This window comes from Triturus cristatus, chromosome 4_1, assembly GCF_964204655.1.
Source record: "Triturus cristatus chromosome 4_1, aTriCri1.1, whole genome shotgun sequence".
Classification (NCBI taxonomy): Eukaryota; Metazoa; Chordata; class Amphibia; order Caudata; family Salamandridae; genus Triturus; species Triturus cristatus.
In genome coordinates, this window is record NC_140585.1 from 108,326,104 (window position 1) to 108,331,103 (window position 5,000).

Here is a 5,000-nt window from a genome sequence, read left to right on the forward strand (position 1 = left end):
TGAGATAAACAAAATATTCCGTTTTTCTAAAAGCTACTGTAAAGAGTCTCTGGTTTAGAAGAAGAACCCTTACCAATGATCAAGAGAGATGCGACAGATTTCTATCATCAAAGCATTATGGTTGTCAAGATGAATCATCACTTTGATGTCTTCAACAAGTAGGATTCTTTTGATCTATAATCATCAAAAATGAGATAGCCCCATTTCATGGGATTTTTCAAGGCAAACGTCTGACAGATTAAGCGGGGTCCTCATCCCGGTTGGAGGACATATCTCTTCCTTCATCATGATGCCAGCCTAGCTTTCGGCCCAAAATCCAAGGTAAGCATGGCAAAAGTCTGGAGATGCCGGGGATTGAACCCGGGGCCTCATACATGCAAAGCATGCGCTCTACCACTGAGCTACATCCCCACTTCTGCAAGGTTTGACTGTATGATTGGAAACCCTGCATTGAACCGACGGCCACATCACCCCATTCGACTCTGCAGTATACAATGTCAGTCAGGAAAATCCTTCAGCCTTGTACCTGGATGATCTTCATGGTCTTATGTACAGATGCCTATATACAGCCTTCTTAGCGCAGTAGGCAGCGCGTCAGTCTCATAATCTGAAGGTCCTGAGTTCGATCCTCAGAGAGGGCATTTATTTCCTTCTTTTGGAATGCAAAATTCTCCGATTTTCTTGAAATGCGCAAACTATGCCTAGGTCAAAGATTTTTCCAAAGCAAATGTCTGACTATTTAAGTGGGGCTCTCACCCCAACTGCATGACAAACTTCTTCTTTCTGCATGATGGCAGGCTAGCCTTCTGGAAAAAAGCCAAGATAAGGAACAGAGGCTCCTGGAGATGCCGGGGATTGAACCCGGGACCTCATACATGCGAAGCATGCGCTCTACCACTGAGCTACATCCCCACTTTTGCACTCGAGCTGTTTGATGGATGCAAGGAATCCCTGAAACCCAGGGACTGCAAAGTCTCGATCATAATCAATGGAAGGTATTGTTTGAATAAAAGTGAAATATATGGAAATCGAAGCACAAAATCCTTCGAGCCGGATTTGAACCAGCGACCTAAGGATGTCTGACTTTATGCTACAGTCCTCCGCTCTACCAACTGAGCTATCGAAGGAGTGGCTGAAGTATCTTTCAGCGCTGTAATTATCTCTCGCTCAAGAAAGGTTGTGGGGGTGGGGATCAGGAGCAGATCGATGAAAATCATGAACATTACCTGCAGCTCCCTCTCAAAGTCACCAGTTCTTAGAGCACACTGTAAGGTACGTCTTATCACCCCAAAGGAGGATTTCAGACCAAAGTTCATGTTCTGTCTTGGCTTGGGGATAAGCAGGGGTGCTCCAAATTTCAATTTTACAGAAAGGAAAGGAACTTTGATACAAAGACCTTGGGCAGCATTGGTGGCAAATGGATGGCTGCGCGGAACCATGAAAGAAATGACAGAAAGTTATGGGAGTCATTACTACGCACCCAGCATCAAGAACGTGCATTTTGGATGCATTTTCAAAAGGAAAGAGAACGGAAAAATCTGTAGATTGAAGGTGATTGAGATAAACAAAATATTCCGTTTTTCTAAAAGCTACTGTAAAGAGTCTCTGGTTTAGAAGAAGAACCCTTACCAATGATCAAGAGAGATGCGACAGATTTCTATCATCAAAGCATTATGGTTGTCAAGATGAATCATCACTTTGATGTCTTCAACAAGTAGGATTCTTTTGATCTATAATCATCAAAAATGAGATAGCCCCATTTCATGGGATTTTTCAAGGCAAACGTCTGACAGATTAAGCGGGGTCCTCATCCCGGTTGGAGGACATATCTCTTCCTTCATCATGATGCCAGCCTAGCTTTCGGCCCAAAATCCAAGGTAAGCATGGCAAAAGTCTGGAGATGCCGGGGATTGAACCCGGGGCCTCATACATGCAAAGCATGCGCTCTACCACTGAGCTACATCCCCACTTCTGCAAGGTTTGACTGTATGATTGGAAACCCTGCATTGAACCGACGGCCACATCACCCCATTCGACTCTGCAGTATACAATGTCAGTCAGGAAAATCCTTCAGCCTTGTACCTGGATGATCTTCATGGTCTTATGTACAGATGCCTATATACAGCCTTCTTAGCGCAGTAGGCAGCGCGTCAGTCTCATAATCTGAAGGTCCTGAGTTCGATCCTCAGAGAGGGCATTTATTTCCTTCTTTTGGAATGCAAAATTCTCCGATTTTCTTGAAATGCGCAAACTATGCCTAGTTCAAAGATTTTTCCAAAGCAAATGTCTGACTATTTAAGTGGGGCTCTCACCCCAACTGCATGACAAACTTCTTCTTTCTGCATGATGGCAGGCTAGCCTTCTGGAAAAAAGCCAAGATAAGGAACAGAGGCTCCTGGAGATGCCGGGGATTGAACCCGGGACCTCATACATGCGAAGCATGCGCTCTACCACTGAGCTACATCCCCACTTTTGCACTCGAGCTGTTTGATGGATGCAAGGAATCCCTGAAACCCAGGGACTGCAAAGTCTCGATCATAATCAATGGAAGGTATTGTTTGAATAAAAGTGAAATATATGGAAATCGAAGCACAAAATCCTTCGAGCCGGATTTGAACCAGCGACCTAAGGATGTCTGACTTTATGCTACAGTCCTCCGCTCTACCAACTGAGCTATCGAAGGAGTGGCTGAAGTATCTTTCAGCGCTGTAATTATCTCTCGCTCAAGAAAGGTTGTGGGGGTGGGGATCAGGAGCAGATCGATGAAAATCATGAACATTACCTGCAGCTCCCTCTCAAAGTCACCAGTTCTTAGAGCACACTGTAAGGTACGTCTTATCACCCCAAAGGAGGATTTCAGACCAAAGTTCATGTTCTGTCTTGGCTTGGGGATAAGCAGGGGTGCTCCAAATTTCAATTTTACAGAAAGGAAAGGAACTTTGATACAAAGACCTTGGGCAGCATTGGTGGCAAATGGATGGCTGCGCGGAACCATGAAAGAAATGACAGAAAGTTATGGGAGTCATTACTACGCACCCAGCATCAAGAACGTGCATTTTGGATGCATTTTCAAAAGGAAAGAGAACGGAAAAATCTGTAGATTGAAGGTGATTGAGATAAACAAAATATTCCGTTTTTCTAAAAGCTACTGTAAAGAGTCTCTGGTTTAGAAGAAGAACCCTTACCAATGATCAAGAGAGATGCGACAGATTTCTATCATCAAAGCATTATGGTTGTCAAGATGAATCATCACTTTGATGTCTTCAACAAGTAGGATTCTTTTGATCTATAATCATCAAAAATGAGATAGCCCCATTTCATGGGATTTTTCAAGGCAAACGTCTGACAGATTAAGCGGGGTCCTCATCCCGGTTGGAGGACATATCTCTTCCTTCATCATGATGCCAGCCTAGCTTTCGGCCCAAAATCCAAGGTAAGCATGGCAAAAGTCTGGAGATGCCGGGGATTGAACCCGGGGCCTCATACATGCAAAGCATGCGCTCTACCACTGAGCTACATCCCCACTTCTGCAAGGTTTGACTGTATGATTGGAAACCCTGCATTGAACCGACGGCCACATCACCCCATTCGACTCTGCAGTATACAATGTCAGTCAGGAAAATCCTTCAGCCTTGTACCTGGATGATCTTCATGGTCTTATGTACAGATGCCTATATACAGCCTTCTTAGCGCAGTAGGCAGCGCGTCAGTCTCATAATCTGAAGGTCCTGAGTTCGATCCTCAGAGAGGGCATTTATTTCCTTCTTTTGGAATGCAAAATTCTCCGATTTTCTTGAAATGCGCAAACTATGCCTAGTTCAAAGATTTTTCCAAAGCAAATGTCTGACTATTTAAGTGGGGCTCTCACCCCAACTGCATGACAAACTTCTTCTTTCTGCATGATGGCAGGCTAGCCTTCTGGAAAAAAGCCAAGATAAGGAACAGAGGCTCCTGGAGATGCCGGGGATTGAACCCGGGACCTCATACATGCGAAGCATGCGCTCTACCACTGAGCTACATCCCCACTTTTGCACTCGAGCTGTTTGATGGATGCAGGGAATCCCTGAAACCCAGGGACTGCAAAGTCTCGATCATAATCAATGGAAGGTATTGTTTGAATAAAAGTGAAATATATGGAAATCGAAGCACAAAATCCTTCGAGCCGGATTTGAACCAGCGACCTAAGGATGTCTGACTTTATGCTACAGTCCTCCGCTCTACCAACTGAGCTATCGAAGGAGTGGCTGAAGTATCTTTCAGCGCTGTAATTATCTCTCGCTCAAGAAAGGTTGTGGGGGTGGGGATCAGGAGCAGATCGATGAAAATCATGAACATTACCTGCAGCTCCCTCTCAAAGTCACCAGTTCTTAGAGCACACTGTAAGGTACGTCTTATCACCCCAAAGGAGGATTTCAGACCAAAGTTCATGTTCTGTCTTGGCTTGGGGATAAGCAGGGGTGCTCCAAATTTCAATTTTACAGAAAGGAAAGGAACTTTGATACAAAGACCTTGGGCAGCATTGGTGGCAAATGGATGGCTGCGCGGAACCATGAAAGAAATGACAGAAAGTTATGGGAGTCATTACTACGCACCCAGCATCAAGAACGTGCATTTTGGATGCATTTTCAAAAGGAAAGAGAACGGAAAAATCTGTAGATTGAAGGTGATTGAGATAAACAAAATATTCCGTTTTTCTAAAAGCTACTGTAAAGAGTCTCTGGTTTAGAAGAAGAACCCTTACCAATGATCAAGAGAGATGCGACAGATTTCTATCATCAAAGCATTATGGTTGTCAAGATGAATCATCACTTTGATGTCTTCAACAAGTAGGATTCTTTTGATCTATAATCATCAAAAATGAGATAGCCCCATTTCATGGGATTTTTCAAGGCAAACGTCTGACAGATTAAGCGGGGTCCTCATCCCGGTTGGAGGACATATCTCTTCCTTCATCATGATGCCAGCCTAGCTTTCGGCCCAAAATCCAAGGTAAGCATGGC

General features: G+C 44.3%; 9 non-coding genes across 9 annotated transcripts; 3 read left to right on the forward strand and 6 right to left on the reverse strand.

The window, feature by feature from the left end:
• The first annotated feature begins 568 nt into the window (after nucleotides 1-568).
• On the forward strand, nucleotides 569-641 carry TRNAM-CAU (transfer RNA methionine (anticodon CAU)). The gene has a single exon. It is a non-coding gene; the product is annotated as a tRNA-Met (tRNA).
• A 199-nt stretch (nucleotides 642-840) lies between these two features.
• TRNAA-CGC (transfer RNA alanine (anticodon CGC)) lies at nucleotides 841-912 on the reverse strand. Its single transcript has one exon. It is a non-coding gene; the product is annotated as a tRNA-Ala (tRNA).
• Nucleotides 913-1,041: 129 nt separating this feature from the next.
• On the reverse strand, nucleotides 1,042-1,127 carry TRNAY-GUA (transfer RNA tyrosine (anticodon GUA)). The gene is given in 2 exon segments: nucleotides 1,042-1,077; nucleotides 1,091-1,127. It is a non-coding gene; the product is annotated as a tRNA-Tyr (tRNA).
• A 997-nt stretch (nucleotides 1,128-2,124) lies between these two features.
• Nucleotides 2,125-2,197, forward strand: TRNAM-CAU (transfer RNA methionine (anticodon CAU)). The gene has a single exon. It is a non-coding gene; the product is annotated as a tRNA-Met (tRNA).
• A 199-nt stretch (nucleotides 2,198-2,396) lies between these two features.
• On the reverse strand, nucleotides 2,397-2,468 carry TRNAA-CGC (transfer RNA alanine (anticodon CGC)). Its single transcript has one exon. It is a non-coding gene; the product is annotated as a tRNA-Ala (tRNA).
• A 129-nt stretch (nucleotides 2,469-2,597) lies between these two features.
• TRNAY-GUA (transfer RNA tyrosine (anticodon GUA)) lies at nucleotides 2,598-2,683 on the reverse strand. Its single transcript is given in 2 exon segments — nucleotides 2,598-2,633; nucleotides 2,647-2,683. It is a non-coding gene; the product is annotated as a tRNA-Tyr (tRNA).
• A 997-nt stretch (nucleotides 2,684-3,680) lies between these two features.
• On the forward strand, nucleotides 3,681-3,753 carry TRNAM-CAU (transfer RNA methionine (anticodon CAU)). Its single transcript has one exon. It is a non-coding gene; the product is annotated as a tRNA-Met (tRNA).
• A 199-nt stretch (nucleotides 3,754-3,952) lies between these two features.
• On the reverse strand, nucleotides 3,953-4,024 carry TRNAA-CGC (transfer RNA alanine (anticodon CGC)). The gene has a single exon. It is a non-coding gene; the product is annotated as a tRNA-Ala (tRNA).
• Nucleotides 4,025-4,153: 129 nt separating this feature from the next.
• Nucleotides 4,154-4,239, reverse strand: TRNAY-GUA (transfer RNA tyrosine (anticodon GUA)). The gene is given in 2 exon segments: nucleotides 4,154-4,189; nucleotides 4,203-4,239. It is a non-coding gene; the product is annotated as a tRNA-Tyr (tRNA).
• Nucleotides 4,240-5,000: the final 761 nt, after the last annotated feature.